At 37.2% G+C, this 19,406-nt stretch overlaps 1 protein-coding gene across 1 annotated transcript in view; it reads right to left on the reverse strand.

Moving 5' to 3' along the window:
* Positions 1–1,090: 1,090 nt before the first annotated feature.
* LOC308197514 (uncharacterized protein) overlaps positions 1,091–19,406 on the reverse strand; it is a 206,914-nt gene continuing 188,598 nt past the window's right edge. Inside the window, exon 2 of the mRNA XM_080598065.1 lies at positions 1,091–1,182. The gene's annotated coding sequence lies outside the window, so the exon portion shown is untranslated. The remainder of the gene's footprint in view (positions 1,183–19,406) is intronic.

Raw genomic sequence — 19,406 nt, forward strand, 5'->3', positions numbered from 1 at the left:
ATTGTATACTGTGATCCCCATGTGTTTGGTAATGTGCAGAACCTATAAAACATTATTAGTCTGGTCAGTAAAGGAGCACCATTCTTTTTCCCACCGTCATTTAAAACTTCTAGGTGGTTTGAAAGGTTTGCCCTTAAAGAAGCCATACCCTGTTGGGCTATAATTGCATAAATCCTGTATCGCTCTGTCTTTAATTAAATTCCAAACCAGCTTCCCTCGAGCAGAAATAAGATTCACTGGTCTGTAATGCCAAAGATCATCTATGGCTTCTTTTATTTTATTTTTAACCTAAGATAACAACTTTCCAATCTTTGGGAACAGTGTGTGGTTTATTAAGGATATATTGCATATCCTCATTGCTACCTCTGCTATTTCACACTTCAGTTCCTTCAGAATTCTTGCATCAGCACCATCTGGTCCCAGTGATTTACTGCCCTTGAATTTTTTTGAGTTGCTCAATAACATCTTTCTTAGAGGCATCAGCCTTTGTTAAGCACACACATTAATTTCTTACAAAAATTATCTTTGGGTCAGGAATTTCCTCATTGCCCTTCCTAGTAAATATGGGTGTAGAAAGCTATTTTTAATTTTTTACTCACTTTCATTACTTTGTTCATTTCCTAATAATTCAAAGGACTTGCAATTATTACATTGCATGTTGGTTTCTGAAAAAAACTTTATGTCTCTTCACACTTCTTAAAGATGTCTTGATAATCGTGCTCAAACTACTTCCTCCTTTATTATCTTCCCCAATTCTCCTTTTATTTTTTCTTTTGTGCACATTTCTTCTGAGTTTAATGAGATGTTAGTAGGATTATATTTATGTTGATATGTAGTTACATTATCTTACTAAGCTCTCAAAGAGAATGATTAGGTATATTTTGGAGCTCAGGCCCATACAGTATGATTATTATTATTATTACTATTATTATTATTATTATTATGCACTTTTCTTGCAGAATCAACCATGTTGCAATAGGTGGGATATATTTTGTACCTACATTTCTCACCAAGTGTGTGGGTAAATTCCCCTAAAAATTGCTACCTTAATTAACCTTGCGCTTTGCATAGAAGTAACTTCAGGCAGAGAGGGGAGTATGTGTGGGCAGTACTTGATCTCTAAAGAACAACTTTTATCTACTTTGTTTCTGATCTATGTAATCCATACAGAATGTAAGAGAGCTTCAAAGCTTTAGAACAAGCCACCATTATTTTTTTTTCAGCCAAATTATCAGAAAGAGAACTATCCAATTTAACAGGATTCCATCGACCTGAAAGCCAATTGAAATCTGCTTGCTTTGGGGGTAAACTTGCCTCAAAATTTTCATCCCTAGTCCCTTATTATAATAAATATATTTCCCGATATACTGCTGTCTTTTACATATATATATATATATATATACACATATATATGCATTTTATTAAGTCTGCAAATAAGTACTTCAGTAACTGTAAATCTAGAGAGGTCTTCTGAACACAGTAGAACTTCTTGTTTGTATAAAGTATTTTACAAGGGAATGCTAAATATACATGTGTTGGCAAGGTGGGTTGCCCTGTTGTGGCTGAAATATAAGCAGAAGAATGCAGTATAAAAGTATTTACAAAAACTTCAGAATTTTAAAGATGCGAAAATAAAGCAATAATCTAAAACTATCAGGAAAGAATGGTTACATGCTAATGATTTTCAATATTCAAATATTGAAATACTTCAGTATTGAAGTACTAAGAAACAGACATCTAACATAAAACTGTTGTATTTATTCTATGACCGTCATTCAAATGATTAGTGTATGTGTTTATTTACAAACTGTGATCCTGTCTTTCATTTGAATATGCTTTTAACATGCTGTGGCAGACATTCATGAACTCACAAGTGTTTCTTAAATACAATATCAACAACATCAAAAGATTGAAATCTTGGCATAATGCTTTGTGTGAGGAATGAAATCTCTCAAGTAGGATGGTTGGTGACATCTGTCCAGTGACAGTAATTTCTGTTGCAAGGGTCCTTGCAGCAGCAACCTTGGCTGGTTCTGGTAGGACTCCATACACTGCTGTTCTGCACAATTCTTATAATCCAGTTGGTCCATGGGGTCCCATTTGACTATTCCAGCAAGTTCATGATCCGCTGCTGCAGATTATTTTAAATTACTTATAAAACATGTCCTATCTTAACTGTGTACAAAAGACTGTCCCACCTGACTAAGGAATGTGTCTACTGCCTATTTAAAAGTAGGGCCAAGTTCTCACCAGAATTTTAATCTACACATTGGAATATTTAAATTACCCTACACACTGCATGAGCCACCTGGTAAAATGTTCATGCTAGTCCAAAATTCCCACTTGGAGAGCTTCTGCTTGAATTAGTCAGTTACTTAACTGTGAAGGTGGTGAGGGGCTCAGTCAATTATGTTGTCTCAAATCAGCCCATTCTTTCAAATCAGTCCACCATATCACATCAGCCCATCTATAGAAAAAGACTAGCTAAGGGGTTGCTGGACCATCCAGAGAATTAATGATTAGAGTGCACTGGGTATGAACACTGGAACAGCCGTGATTCCCAGCTATCCTGTAATTACAACTGTAGGATGAATGGAAATTTGATCTTTGTAATTTAAGTTCAACAGCTCTGGCTGCAAAGCCAGAAATTAGACAGTATGTTGTTATAGAAATTACTTTTTCTTGTCTTAAAATCAATCTGTAAACCGATCTATACATTTGAAAGTCAATAACTTTGAAAGGCATAGTTCTTCTCCAAGTTAAGCTGAGTTTGGAAGTTGAGAAAAACCTTCTTCTTCCCTCTTGTGGATGCAAGATATTTTCAAGCATACTTCCTGAATACTTGTCTCTAGGTGATTACATAGCCAGCCAGATCATCAGGCATCTACAACTCTGACCTATTATTTTCAGATCAGAGCAACAGATTATCATAATAATCATGTCTCAACTCTACTTTCACAGCTTCATGTAGAACACGATGTTGGTAGGTCCTACATTCCTCTAATTGTTGCATATGTGTGTATGTATGTACAAGTGAAAGCGAAGGACTTCTTTACTCAAGAACGTACATTACTAAGACCATATCCATGCTGGGTTTTCGTTTCTGTCCATTTCTGTAACTTAATGTAAGTGGGTTTTTTTGTTTGTTTGTTTGTTTTTCTTCCTAATTCCAATTCAGTGTCTACACAGCAAGATAAAAGTGCATATGTGTATTTGATTGTAGATGGAGACTGAAATCCTTTTACACTTCTACAGTCTGAAACTGAATCTTGAAAAATGAATGTTGTGTAGCAAAGCCAATATGGTTTTGCTGCTCCTAATAAAGGTCTAGGGACTATGCCTTTAGGTGTGAGCAGAGGTCTCAGGGCTGGCTTGGACTCCCCTTGGCCGCAGCTGGGCTGAGATGGTTCCAATGCCTGACTCCAAGTCAAGTGTCTGCTGTCTCTCCTGCCTGAGCTGGGCTCTGCTGGTGCCTCTGTGGGAAGGGTCTGGCAAATCCAGGGAGTTGCTGCCCAGTAAAATAGGGGCTGAGTCTGTGGGAGGCTGTGGGGTCATGCTCACCCTGCTGGGAGCAGCAGCCAGGGGTGAGGAAACACATAAAAATTGCCTAAGGAGGACAACTAATGCTCAGTGGAGGGGACCACACCCATGAACATCATATCCTTCCCAGTGAAGTCCTTAAGATCTTAATGACTAATTGTCTATTGTTCGCTTGCATACACTTGGTGTTGTTTAAAACGGAAACTGTTAATATTAAAATACAGAGGGAGAATGAAAAGGTGAATATAAGTGAGGAACAGGACTAGATATTAGGTAGGTTACATACAACAACTCTAATTGTATTTTTCATGTTCTAATTCAATAATTGGGATATTTAGGCTGTTAAAACATGGATTCAACTGACAATATGGTAGCCCCGTATCTCTGTTGTGTTTCCGTTTGCCCATAAGAAGATTTTGAATGTAACATTTCTAAGCCCTTTCTTTGTGACTTGCTTTGATCCAGCAACTTCCAGCTGTGTCTGCCTTGAAACAAACTCTACATAACCACTACCTAGCCCCTGACTGCTGAGTCTGCCTTCCAGTTCAACTCAGAAAGCTACATCTTTCTCTGGGTACCCCAAGTTCCATTGTTACTCTTTTATTTATTTATTTATTTATATATTTATTTATTTGTTTTCTGATTTGCCCAACCCTGTCTTTTTCACAAGTGAAAAACTCCCCTCTCACCTCCACCTTCTGGAGGGCTCGGGTGACTTAGAGTGCAATAACTGAAACACAGCCCATACAAACAGCAATAGCAAAATGATAGGGATCCAGGATCTTTTAGAAGTTTGTTGCATACTCAGACTCTCATAATTCCCTGAGAAAGCTTTCTCTCTTAACCAATAATTTTCAACTGTAGGGTAGAAATTTTCATTATACCTGAGAAATGTATTGACGCTCCTGACAGAGACATGCTGTAAGGACGCAAATTGCTTTCCTTTGTATTTTGTGAAAAGGCACTGTCAAGAGGAAGTTTGATGTGCCTGTGGTGGCTTTTTTTGACTGGGAAAATATGAGTTTTCTAAAAGCTGATCAAATACAGTCCTGATGTTTTACATTGCTATAACTTGAACTCAAGACAAGCATATATGAAACAATAGGAAGTGCTAGTACACACTGTGCCAGTCTACTTATTTGTTATTGACATAGTTTATTCTGCCAGTTAACATGGTTATTTATTTAATATGATGCAAAGCAAACATTGCAATTCAAATGGGTAATTATTATGGCCTACTTCACTTAATTTGGAAAAAAAAAAAGATAACATGATGTGATCCATTGTTATCAGGCTTTTCTGAATATGTTTAAAGGATTGAAAGATTTAAAGCTTAAAACGTTATAATTCTAACCAGCTATATCACAAACAGGATCATATCTCTTAAAAAGATTTGAATAATTGCATGTATGCAATTAGTTGGTATAAACAGGTAACCAAGAACACGTATTTTGTGTACTACATATTTCTGTATATTCATATATCGACACCATTACAAGCATATGCATGCTATAAAGCAATATATTTACATAAATCTATTTCAGGTAAATATAAATCTTTGTTTTCTTTATTTATTCTTCTCTGTCTTAATGTAAAAGTCCAAAGTCCAGTAAAAGTTTCAAGTATACACTGAAAATAGTACTCAAGGAGTTGTCCATTGCTTGAACAGTTTCACAATTTAAGCTGGGTACATTCTGTAAAGACAGTTAACTAGATATATACTCCTCCCTTCTACCCAGATAAAGACCAAGTCTATGGCCTCAGATGAAAGGTTTTAGTATTTAACAGTGTCATACAATGGACTATTAAAATGAAGAGTCTTTGCCCCTTGTTCCATACTTAAAATACTTTATTATTCCATATACTTTATTATTCCATACTTTATTTTCTAAACCTGTCAACCTGTCATTCAGCTTTAATCTTGATGTAGTGGAAAATGTGTGTGCGTTCACTGAGCATATGAATTGAATGACTGCTGTTCTTTGGTTAGTTCAGAAGAATTGTTTGCTCATTATCGTAATAGACTACTAATAGACTACTGCATTTGACTTTTTAAAAAGTGTTCTTCTTCCTCGTGCACTTCTTAACATTATCTGTAAGTGAAAAGGTTCATAGAGAAGTTAGAGTAGAAAGTAGCTAATTCCAATCACTCTGCACTGAGCCAAAGTTTGATTTTTCTCTACTACTTGCTCTATACATTTTAATCTTAAATGATCAGGTGTTAGCATTTCCCTCCTTCTGGTGGGAGACCACTTCAATCATTGTGCAGCTTAGTCGTTAAAGAATCTCCTTCCTATTTTTCCCCAATGTGGTGGTTTAACTCTGACGGGTAACTAAGCACCACCACACCGCTTTCTCAATTCCCCTCCTCATAAAAGCAGGGGGAGAAAAAATGGAAAATGAAAAGAGCTTATGGATTTAGCTAAGAACGAGGAAATCTCTCACCACTTACTGTTACAGGGAAAACAGACTTGGATAAGGGAGTTATTGCCCATCCCTTGAGGTGTTCAAGGCAGGCTGGATAGGGCCTCAACCAACCTGATCTAGTGGGTGGCATCCCTGCCCATGGCAGGGGGGTTGGAATTAGGTGATCTTTAAGGTCCCTTCCAACCCAAGCTCTTCTATGATTCTATGAAAAGGGAGATTAAAGCAATTTATTGCTTATTGATAACACACAAGAACAGTAAGAACTAAAATTAAAAACAACTTCAACCCCATCCATTTTCTTCTTCTTCCTCCTGCAGGAGGAACAGGGGAATGGGGAATTGGGACTGTAGTAAGTCTGTACCACTTTGTCTCCGTAGCTCCTTCATGGCCACTCTCTTCTCCTGCTCCAGCGTGGGGTCCCTCTCACGGCATGCCATCCTTCCCAAACTGATTCTGCATGGGCTCCCCACAGGCAGCAGCTCTTCAAGAACTGCTCCAGTATGGGTCCGTATCAGAGGGTCCATCCATCTTGAGCAAACTGCTTCAGCACGGGTCTCCCATGGGCCGCAGCTCCCCCCAGACCCCTTACTCCTGTGTGGGCTCCTCTCCACGGGCTGCAGCTCTGGCCTGGGGCCTCCTCCTGTGGGGGCTCTCCATGGGCCGCAGCCTCCTCCAGGCCACATCCACCTGCTCCACCGGGGGCTCCTCCACGGGCTGCAGCGTGGAGATCTGCTCCATGTGGGACCCATGGGCTGCAGGGGGACAGCCTGCTCCACCAGGGCCCTTTCCACAGGCCTCAGGGGAACTTCTGCTGCGTGCCTGGAGCACCTCCTGCCCTCCTGCTGCACTGACCTGGATGTCTGCAGGGCTGTTTCTCACTCCTCTCTCTCCCAGCTGCTGTGGTGCATATTTTTTTTATTTGTTTTTATGTTTATTTGCTTTGTTGTTGTTCTTGTTTTGTTTGTTTGTTTTCCCCTTTCTTAAATCTTCCCTCCTCCAAATCTACCACCACACTCACATTTTGCTGTAAAGATCTGAATTTGCTATACTGTAATATATGACATCTGAAATAACTATTATATACAGTTATTTAGGTAAAAAGAAAATTGTGGTCACATTAATGGTGGCTGCTGAAAAAGATTTCAATAAACTTTTTTTTTTCATAGAAAACAAAATGTTTCACATTGCTTGAAGAATTAACATTTTACTAATGCTATCTATGCTTGAGTTTTACCCATTCTAGCTACTGCAGGGCTTTTTCAGCACTACTAAACTTTAATACAAAAGGTGATCTGAATTTGAATGAGATCCAGGCTTTCTACCCAAATATTGCTAATCCACCAGAATCAGCATCACTAATTCTTTAATAAAATAGATATTTTATGAAACCTGACAACATTAGTAGAGATTTTTTACAATTGTAGATTAAGCCTTTCATAGGGAATCACTAATGACAGTCAGGTTCAATAGAACAAAGATTTCATCTAATATTAGTTTCTGGCAAGTCAATTTGCAAGGTTATTTTTGCAGATTAAATTAGCTATATTGGGAGGTCACCCTCTTGCTTCTAAATCAAGAAAGAAAGACAGATGCATAATAGCATAATGCTGTAGATGTATTATTAACCAATCTTTCACAATAAGAAAATTAGCTGTTCACCAAGAAGGGGTGAATAAAATAAAAAGGTATTTTATAACTATAAATATCTCTTGAAAGACCCTGGTAAAAAGCCAGTTGAATATCACCAAGTGTGCAACCTGTCTGTATCTTAGTATTCATTTTCAGAATAATATAAGTTCTTAACTAAGAGTCAGAGAAGCAAGATAACATGATTTAAACAGGCTTTGGCCCTATCTGTGCTGAGGTACATGGTGTAATTGCACTTGTAGAAAATGTGACTTCAGACTTTTGGCCACTGCTTTAACTGTTCATAAGCTATCAGTCCATCAACAGTGACTTAAAAAGTCCAGGTAAATCAATTTGGATTTAAAAAATTATTCACCAATTTTAAACTGACTTCTACTGGTTTGTTTATACTTATGCTTTAGAAGTCTATTTAGTTTTTGTTTTCTTGCTTTTATTTTATTTTATTTTATTTTATTTTATTTTATTTTATTTTATTTTATTTTATTTTATTTTATTTTATTTTATTTTATTTATTTTATTTTATTTTATTTTATTTTATTTTATTTTATTTTATTTTATTTTATTTTATTTATCTATTACTTCTAAGAAAGGGGGTGAATACAAGTATGCAGTATATTATAAGATGTGGACAGAGAATGAGACAAAAATCTTCTGAAAAAGAAAAAAAAGAAAAAAATGAAAAAAAAAACCCACAAGCAATCCAGTTTAAAGATGAGTCATATCTTGAATTAAACAATCTCTTGTCTGTTTCCTGGAAACTTTTGTCATAGATCAAAAAAACTGTTTGAATCTCTGCTTCCATGTGACTTTTGTTCAATGATTGAATATCCTGCAGGGATACCACCCCCTCACACTGAAACAACATAGTCTGTTATGAATAAAAACAATGTCAAATCAAAAAGTCTAGAGCTGCAGGAGTAGTGGGGCTGAAAAATAACCACAGGACCCTACTAAGATTCCCCCTCTCACAGCTTTCTCCTTTGGATAAGCAATGTCTCCTATAAATTCAGACTCCACCCACGTCTACTATTAGGTTTGAGGTTCATTTTCGGAAAGAGACAAAGCCTAGAGATGCAGGGGCAGTGGGGCTAAAAGTTCTTAAGTTAGTGTAAATCTGTATAGCTCCACTGGCTTCATCAGAACCAGTTCTTTAAATTGAAGAGCTGAGCCTCTGATTCTTAGTGTTGTTTTTTATTTTTTGGTTGTTTGTTTTTCCACATATAGTGCTATTTTGTCTTCCTGAGTAAAAAGGCTCTTTTAAGTGATGACAGTTAACTTCCAGTACCAATGAACATTTAGTACAGGAAAACTCATTTAAAAGAAAATGCAAGTGCTTTCATAAGCTTGTTACAGAAATGATAAGTTTTTCCTTGCAGATACCTGTTGGGAAAGGGCTCACACGACTTAACTATTCTTCTTTCACTAAGTAACAAGATAAAGTTTGGGATTAATTAATTTGCTTTCAAATTATCATTAGTGTGATAGTATATCAGGCCTCTAGCAAGCTCTCGTACCATATATAAATAGACACTGTAGGCCAGAGGGACCGATAGTATATTATGCACCCCAAAAAGTGGCAGGGTGGTTAAGTATCTTTGAAATTATAGGAAGTTTGGTTGTCTGAAGAAGTCTTAGGAATCCTTATGGAACACCTGATATAACATGCCCTCAGATACATATACCGTACAATATATTAGGAGTTGTTACTTTACATGATCTCTGCAAAATAAGCTTTATTCTGTTTTTTATTCTGTTTTTCTCTCATAGGTTTTATTTTGCTTTTGGCAAAAAATAAATAAAACACAGCCCCCTCCCCCCCCCTTTTTTTTTTAATTACAAAAACATCTTCAAGCTCTGACCAAGAGTGGGATATCAGTGTATTAGTCAGACAAGCTGTGTTTATAAGTACTTACAAATTACATAAACTTGATGAAAAAGCATATTATTACCCTTACTTTGCAGATGTGCCACTGAAACATAGAATGCCACCTGCCCAAGGTCAGCAGTCTGAAGTATTTTATGCATTTATTATTTAGATTTACCAGCAATAGGAAACACCCATAGAGAAGCATTGAACATCGTTATCCATCTAATGCATTTATCACAGTCAGGTCCTTGGCCATGAATGGAACTCAGAGGCACTATATCAGACATAATAAGGATAAAAATAAATGCCATGTTTTTTTCCCCTCAAAAGCATTTGTGCTACCTCTGAAAGTGCAAATGAACACACATTAAAGAAAGTTATTCTCTTTTATAACAGTTGCTAGTCAGTGACATTTTCTCCGCTCCTGCTTGCCTATGTCTCAGTACAGAACACTTATAGGGCTCTTTTCCTACATCTTTCAACTGACTTATTCAGAAGATATTACCTCTCCAAATGTGTGTTTTCTTGTCTAATGGCTATGCATGCTATGTGTCTGCAGTCCCTTACTGCAGACTGCTTTATTTTTAGACCAAATGTGTGTAATGTCTGTCCTTGTTTCTGACTGCAAAAATTGGGGAAATACGGTCATTGTAATAGTAAATATTGTATCTGTAAATTTTGCTAGCTACAAGTTGTGACAAATAGACCCACAGAGTTCTGAGTTGCCTTTGAAACAAACCATAAATGGTTCTTTTAAGGTATTCTTAAGCATTAATTGCCAGTGATTGCAGGAAAAACTTAAGCAAAAGCTTAGTGAAAGAAACAGAAAAATGAGGGGACAAATCCAGGATCAGTAATGAAAACTTGGAAGATTTTTAGGAAGTGTTTAGTCATTCTTTCCTTCATCCTTTCTACTTCTGTTGCACTTTTGAAATTTCTGCTTAAAAAGCAATTTCCCTGTTACTGCTTCTAGCTAATTTTTATGTTGTACCTTCTATTGGTTATGTGTCTCACATACTTCAGTTCTCTTTCCTTTCATTATCTTCTTGTTCATTGAGCTATTCTCCTTATTAATTTAATTAGCTGCTTTCCTTTCATTCAGCTTTATCTTGCATTTGTCTTTATAGTCTTCTGTCATGTCACTTCCCTGCTGTTTAATTCTCACCCCTTTCCCCCTTTCTGGTAAAGGCAAAAAGAATATTTTCCTTGAGTTTAGTGAGCTTTGAAAGGACCTAGGCTATTATTAAATCTTTAAATGATTGCTGAAAGCTGTTTGATGACAGTAACTTCACCTTTGAGTAGTCCAGTAGTCCACCATTGTGAGTAGGTGAGTAGTTGGTGCTGGTCTCAGGTAAAATCCTTCTTTCATCTCCAATATGTAGAAGATTTGCTGTATCAAATCCAGAGGTCCTCTGCTTTTTTTTTTTTTTTTTTTTTTTTTTTTTAGTGGGGGATGGGATGGGGAGAAGTTCCAGCAATCAAAGAGAGCAAGTGGAACCCATGCTGCAAGATCCCTCACTGCCTTGCTGACTTTACTGTGTCATCCCAAATACAAAGATAGGCTTACAGGACCACAGAGATACAGAGTATGAATAACACGGACACTAACATGCTAATACAACTGGCATCAGTACATCTTTTGCTGCTTAGTGAATCTATTTAGACCTCTGTACACTACTTGAATTTATAATGTCTAGACTCCGGTCTTCTCTGTGAAAGTGAAAAACAGCCTTTCCAAAAGGATCAGAGAATCAGAGAAACATAGATTGGCTCGGGTTGGAAGGGATCATCTAGGTAGAACCCCCCTGACAGGGCAGGGATGCCACCCACTAGATCAGGTTGGCCAAGGCCCCATCCAGCCTGGCTTTGAACATCTCAAGGGATGAGGAATAACTCCCTTATCCCAAGTCTGTTTTGCCTGTAACAATAAGTGGTGAGAGATTTCCTTGTTCTTAGCTAAATCCATGAGCTCTTTTCATTTTTCGTTATTTCTCCCCCTGCCTTTATGAGGAGGGGAAGTGAGAAAGCAGTGTGGTGGTGCTTTCTCCTTATCTGTCATTACCTGTTCTCCGTCTTCATTTGTCAGAGGCGCTACGCTCTCCCTAGTCTTGTGGCCAATGTACCTGTAGAACCCCTTGTTATTCTTTGCCTCCCTCATCAAGTTTAGTTCTGACAGTGCCTTGGCTTTCCTGATGGCATTTCTGTACTCTTCCCAGGGCACATGGCCCTGTTTCCACTGTCTGTGCATTTTCTCCTTTTGCCTAAGTTTGACCTGCAGATCCTTATTCATCCATGCTGGTTTCCTACCTTCCCTGCTTGATTTATTACCTATGGGAATAGAGAGCTCTCGTACTCCAAGGAAAATCTCCTTAAAGAGTTGCCAGCTCTGAACAAATCCTCTGTCCCTAAGGACTGTGTTTCACGGGATCTCATCCACTAATTCTTTGAACAGCTGGAATTTGTCTATTCTGAAGTTCAGGGTCCTGAGTTTGCTCTTAGCGGGGCCTGTATCCCTTGAGATCACAAACTCAACCAGGGCATGGTCACTGCAGCCTAGGCTTCCTCCAGTCTTAACCTGTTTAATGAGCTCTTCTGCATTGGTCAGCACCAGGTCCAGCAACACTTCTCTGGTTGGTCTGTGTAATACCTGGATGAGGAAGTTGTCCTCAATGCACTCCAGGAGCCTCCTGGATTGCTTACTTCCCACCACACGGTTTTCCCAGCAGACGTCCGTGTGGTTGAAACCCCCCAGGAGGATGAGAGTCTGTGAGCACAATGCTTCCTGTAGTTGGAGCAGGGAGACCTCATCAACAGACTCCTCTTTACTGGGTGGCCTGTAGTAAGAAGAATCAAGAGATCGTACCATGCACTCAGACTGAGAAAAATCCCATTCCCTTTTATGAACTGAGTGTACAGCAGAAAGGAACTGATTCTTTGGGAAGGCTTATATACTTGCGCTGTTTTCCTTTAAAGTTTTAGTATATTTTAGTGACATGGGAGGAGCAGCCCAGTAATACAGATGGGGTTAGGATGCAGGTCTTTCAATCCGTTTCCCATCTACCTTGAAGAGGAAGAAGGAATGCAGTCTAATGTCAACTACATCCAAATTTCTTTACTTGATCTATCTGGAAACAGCAATCTAGGAAGAGCAGGCTTGGGTGATCTATTGTCTGTCAAAGAGAAAACTATGACTTTACACACACATACATCAATATATATATATAGTTACCAAATAGTTGAAACGGACTCAAACAGTACAGCTCTGTAGTAAGGTCTATTTTTATTTATTTATTTATTTATGTATTTTAACTAGTCAGTCTTGAAGGTCTGGGTTTTACGTAAAAACAGTGAGAAGCAGAAAGTACCATCAAAAACTACTAGCAAGGATAAGATATCTCCAAGGGAGCAAGTTGGATTCTAATTAAATCTTTTCACCTCTGCCTTAATCATGAATCTTAACTTATGCTTGAATGAATATCAAAGACTAATAATCTCTTTACAACTTCAACACCTTCGTCAAAGGAGTACCAAAAATTAACCAAGGATAGATGAAGTTTAAATTTTGATTTAGTAATAATGTGTCTGTATTCACGAGACCTTTCACACTGACAGAGTGGAAATTGTGAAATATTATTACTATATTACTTTCAGCTTTAGTATACTCTCTACTTATTTAACCCTGTTGCTGCAAACAGTTCTGTATATTCACAGAAGGGCTCTGGTTGGAAGGGACCTTAAAGACCACCTAGTTCCAACACTCCCTGCCGTGGGCAGGGATGCCACCCACTAGACCAGGTTGTCCAGAGCCTCATCCAGCCTGGTATTGAACACCTTCAGGGAGGGGACATCCACAACTTCTCTGGGCAACCCATTCCAGTGCTTCTCCACTCTCTAAGTGAAGAATTTCCTCCTAACCTGCAATCTAAATCTCTCTTTTAGTTTAAAACCATACCTCCTTCTCCTCATCTTTTTTATAAGCCCCTTTTAAGCACTGAATATATACTATATATTCTTGAATTTAAAACATGGTTGCAGTCCCACTAAGTTAATGGGATAATTTATACACTTGGGAGTATACAACTGTGCCTGTATGAAAAGAGCTAGAAGTTTTAAAGAACTGGAAGTTATTAGTTGGACTGTCAGCTACACTAGTATATTACTCATTTGACAACTCCAGTTTACAGAATTCATCTAAATTCTGCAACAGCTTTGTTTTCATAATCTATTTCATAGGACAGAGCAAATAAATGGATAACTGTTGTGTTTTTTTGTTGTTGTTGTTGTTTTGTTTTGTTTTTCAAATAAAATGCCCATAAATTGACATTAAAATTACTCCCCTAGCTTCAGTATTTAACAAAACATTTTCAGGTTTGTTACTTTGATTGCTGGAGTCCTTTACTCTAATTCCGATTATAGTAAACTGTCCACTGGAGGAGCCTTTCTCCGCTAACTTCATGCAGAAACAAGCAAAAACTAGTTTTCTAGTTTAGAATGTAATTAGTCAGTCCACTTTCTTGGAGATATCTCTGGCTCCAGATATTAAATCACTCCATCTTTAGTTGATCATTTATTTCTCAACATTTCTGCTTGCTATCTCTCTGCAGTTGTCTGTTGGGCTGTGCCAGACACATCATCATCAAAATTGTCTTTGTTAAAATGGCTCAGGAACTTAAGTCAGCTTCATGGCTAATGAAAAAGAATTATGAAACTTTATTCCTAGCCTTTTCAGTTAAATATCTGATATTTAACTGATGTGTGAATATTTTTTTTCTGTCTTGTGTCATACCTGATTTCCTTCTCAACTACATTCTCTCTTGATTGCAAATCATAGAAATTTACTTGTTCTGGGAAATGCAGCTGGGACTGGGACAAGCTTAAGTGGAAGGTTCACTACATCATCACCTGATAGCAGAGGAGAAAAAAAAAAAAAGGTTGTGGTTAATAATGAACTTGTTCCACACTTACTGCTTTGGTGTCCTTTAATCATTTATACCCTTTTAATGAAAATATAGCTTATTTAGGAATTCGGAGTTATTTTTTAACCAGAAATATTTCAAATTTCAAAGTTCTCCTTTCAAATTTTCTTAAACCTATATTGGCAGCTCCACAAAACACTAAATATTCAGATGGGGCACAAAATGACAGAGATTAAGTTTTCCGTCAGCCAATATATACAATATACAGCATTTTGAGAGATATAGCTATATACCAATATTTCAATCTCCAAACCCCAATATTAGTGCAAAACAAATAGAATGCCAATAAGCACAATTCTAACAATAATAGGACTACTTCAGGTTTACATCACATCCCACTCAGTGTCCTTACTTGGATATTTTAGGGCTTAATTCAATAACCGGAGTCATACCTTGTATTTAAAGTTCCTTATTTTCCAGCCTCAGCATAGTCAGTCCCAGGTCCTCACTGAGTTCACGCTCTGCTCACAGCAGTAGCAACATTCTTGACTTTCTCTGTGCCAAAATGCTGACAAGAATAGAGTCCTGAACACTCATTAATTCAATTATTCACTGAAACAGCCCATAGAGAGACAAAGAAGTGGTTGTTTGACAGTTTTACAAAAAGAAAGAATTGATGAAGAAACACAGAGTGTCTTGTCCAACACCATGGAGCTGTCAGTGTTAGTGCTAAAGTAGGATTAACCCAAGATTCATATCCCCGTTTACAAAACACAAGAAGGTATTGTCCAAGGTCTGTGAAAAACCCTGTCAGGAAAAAAAAATAAAATAAAAGTTTTGGCAATTTCTCATAATATTCTACAGTCTTTGGATGTGTGAAACACAGATGAATACGTACCAGAAGATAGGTATGAAAACCATGTTTAAGTCATAAAACAGGATAGATTCTCAGGTCAAAATCTTAGCTTTCCAAACTGTAGAAACATAAAAAGTATAAGGCTTTACAGAAAAGTTCTGATCCAAAAAAAAAAAAAAAATTTCCATCAAAAAACATAATGAAATCCAAGAAAATTCTCATAGAAGCATTTTGCATTTGGGATTTGGCATGGGTCTAAGGCAGGGTTAATCCTTTACATTGGTAAGGACATTACAAGTGACCTAATCCTGTCTTCCTACTTCTTGAAATTTATCAGTCATAATTCAACCATCTATTTCATTTTTTTTCTTCAAACTGTATGAGTTTTTTTGGTTAATTCTGCTTCAGGTCACCACTTCCAGTCTTTTCTTTAAATCACATAGGGTTTACAGTTGCACCTGTTCTAGCTCTCTTCTTCAGATTTTTAATCTCTCCAAGTTTTACATTGATCTTATTTGAGCTCACGGTTTCCACTGTTCATTTAGAACTGCATCAGTTTTTTGAATTACTTTATTTTCCCTGTCTGCTTCAATTTCTGGGCTTAAATCACATCAGTTTTACATCAACTTTTCAATCATTCTTATCTCAGACATCTATTTTTACTTCTCACTTTAAATCACATCAACTTTCATATTGATGTAATTTATATAACCATCTCCTATTACTTATTCTTGGCATATTGACTTAAAAAGGGTTTCCAATTTGTATAAATCTCTGTGTATTTGTTATGTTTGCAGTACCTTCATGTGATATGTTGAATTCAAAAATAAATTTAATATTATTTTCAATATGGAAATATTATAACTGTCAACACAGAATTCTTAAAATAGAATGGTGTTCCTTAACAAAGGACCTAAACCAAATCTTCTGAAATTAACGGCAGTCTTTCCAAGCAACATTTAGGAAATATGCAAAAGCTGCATTTTAAAAGAAATATATACTCTCACACTATTAAACACAGATAATTTTTCATAGGAAAGGCCAAATTAGAGATAACTTTAGGATGGAGGTTAAACTTTAAAATAGACATAGAGTGGTGTTAATTTAGTAACATCTATTTCTAAATGACAAGTTAAGTACTGTAGCTTACAGGTCACACTAACCTGATCTGATTTTTTTAATTGTTGTTGTTTGTTTTATTTTGTTTATTTGTTTTGTTTTGTTTTTCCATGTGGTTCTGAAGACAAGGAATGCAAGACTGGAATTAGTGCCAAAACAAATGTCTTACTGGTTTTAATGGGGCTGGATTTTCAGACATTTACTACCTGTGGTTTTGTTACATTTTGCAAGTTAAACATGGAGATGTTAGAATCCTATTAGTCAGCTACACAGATAAATAGGTATAGATTCATACTACATTCTTTCAGTTGGACTTTCTGTACTTTTACTGAATGAGTTTAAGTTGTCTTCCTAAATACAGATATCTAGGCTAGTTACACACACACACACACACACACATACACACACACACACACACCCCATTCCTGTGGAAAGAAAATGGCATATCTTGGGTATTCTTCCTCTAATCAGTTGAATGACATCCTAAAAGCATCTATTACACCACGTACAAAAAAAATCCTAAGGCAATCAGCTCAGATATGGAGGTCTACATTGTAGACAACTTCAGTTAAGTGAGACAACACCCATATGTTGTGCCTGAAGTACAATGCTACAGGAATTCCCACGGGATATGTGTGAGAAATTCCATTGGGCTGTCCTGTAGACTGATATGGCAACTTGGCTGCCAGTTTGGGCTGACCACAGGCCTGCAGTAATATTATTCATTGGTATGTCAGAATGATGAATTTCCATACATGAGAATTCAGATAAATTCTATTGTGTATTAAATGGAAGATAGTTGAATTTTGGGAAAAACAAAACATTGTTTTCTGAATGAAACCATTGATTTTAACTCAGAACAGACTTCCAAGAATGGGGTTGCTCAAAACATGCACAAGCCCTGACATTGATTATTCCACCTCTCTGGCTGATTCACAGTGGGTATTTTTGTTATTATTTCTTTATTTCCGTGTACTCAGATTGCATAGTTTCCCTCTCCTGATTTTACTCAGTATTTAATTGCCTCTTATTTTCATTTTCTTCTCTTTTCCAGTATTTCTGTTTATAACCCTGCGGTTTCCATGGTTAAAAAAAAAAAAAAAAAAAAAAAAAAGACCAGAATGTGTGAATTACAGCTGCTATGGTTATTTGTGTCAGAAAGACCGTAGTATCTTCAAAGGTAAAAGGATATTTAAATATATATATATATATATGAATGAGATTGGAGGTTTAGAAGAAATATGAAAAGATCAACTGAATCTAAAATTTATTGCTGCCTACTACATAAAATGAAATGTGTAAGAAATCTACTTATAATTTTATTTATGCCTAATCATGACAATATTTCCAATCAACAGTCTGAAAATTTTGATAATAGTATTTTGGCAGGGACTGGAAACTATTTTTCAGTGACATAAGAAGTTCCTGCAGTCCAGTAACTTTTCTTAGGCAGAAAAACGCCTTCTCCATGGGTCTGTCTCCTTGGGTGGTACAAACATTGATGTTTTTGTTTCCAAGATTAGACAAGAGAGAAGACACGGAAAGAACAAGATTATTAGAAAAAAAAAAAAAAAAAGAAAGAAAAAAGAAAAAAAAAGGTTTTTCCTTTTAATGCAAGCATATATCCTCCTTCTCTTTGTTCCTTCTCCACACTTACAAATTAGGAAGAGGAAAAGGTGATCAAAATACTTTGAAATTGTTTCCCTTCAGACCTGGCTTAGAAATGAAGATCCTGCTATATATGATCACTCCTTCTGCCCCTGATTCTAGGAGATAAGATGGAAAACTCAGCGGGGAATAGAAGTGTATATATCATTACCCACCTGACGTAAAAGTGTTTGATGTGAGGACCTACATATGAAAGTGGAATCTGTGAGATAGGTAGAAAAACTGGGAAAAATGTGAGCAACACATAGCTTAACTGATGAAAGGAAAAGGAATGGTGTTCTGAGGGACAAGACTGATTTTGGTGGAAAAGGTCTAATTCCAGAGTAACAGCAAGAATAGATGTAAGAATAAAAACATCCTTCAGAGATGTTAGGGGAAAAAGGCAGGGACCAAAGTCATCCTTCTGATAAATACAAGGCAAATTGTATCATTATATTAAATGCTGTCAGAGGAACGAGGAATTCCAGAAGCAACAGACAGAAAAAAGAAATTCCCACTCAACATTGTCTTAAAATAAATGACGACAAATGTTTAAATAGTAACAGAACCAGTAAGGCCTGCTTTTCAATATTTTTATTGAATTTGTCTGTGTCATTCCACTGTAGTATCCATAATACGTTTCCTGAAGCACCTCCCCACAGTCCCAGGCTCTTCTCCATGTGATGTGTTCACTTCCTCTCTATTCACCTGTTCTGCACTTCCTTCTTAGCATCCTTAACTCCTGTGCTGCAACTTCACTTCCTTTCTGTGACAAAAAATTAACAGCTAAGTAAAAGGCAAAATGTGCTATAGCTGATTCTGACCCATGTATATGGTGATTTCATCACAAAATATCCAGCATAGAGTAGATAAAAACATAATACAATCGGTGAACAATTGGCTGATGGGTCAGGCTCAAACGGTTCTAGTGTTTACATCTGGCTGGTGGCCAGTCGCTATTGGGGTTCCCCAGGTCTCCATTTTAGGGCCAGTTCTCTTCAATGTTTTCATAAACGACTTCAATGTAGGACTTGAAGGTATACTGAGTAAGTTTGTGGATGACACTAAACTGGGAGGAGATGTTGACTCCATCAAAGGTAGAGAGGCCTTGCACTAAGAGACCTTGCCAGATTAGAGAGCTGGGCATTCACCAACAATATGATGTTTAACAAGAGCAAGTACCGGGTTCTGCACCTGGAAAGGGGCAACCCTGGCTGTATGTATAGACTGGAGGACAAGAGGCTGGAGAGCAGCCCTGCAGAAAGGGATCTGGGGGTTTTAGTTGGCAGCAAGTTGAAGATGAATCAACAGCGTGCCTTTGCAACCAGGAGGGCCAACCGTATTCTGGGGCACATCAAGCACAGCATTGCTATCTGGTTGAGAGAAG

The sequence above is a fragment of the Anser brachyrhynchus genome (genome assembly GCF_964034855.1).
Source record: "Anser brachyrhynchus genome assembly, chromosome: 1".
Taxonomy (NCBI): domain Eukaryota; kingdom Metazoa; phylum Chordata; class Aves; order Anseriformes; family Anatidae; genus Anser; species Anser brachyrhynchus.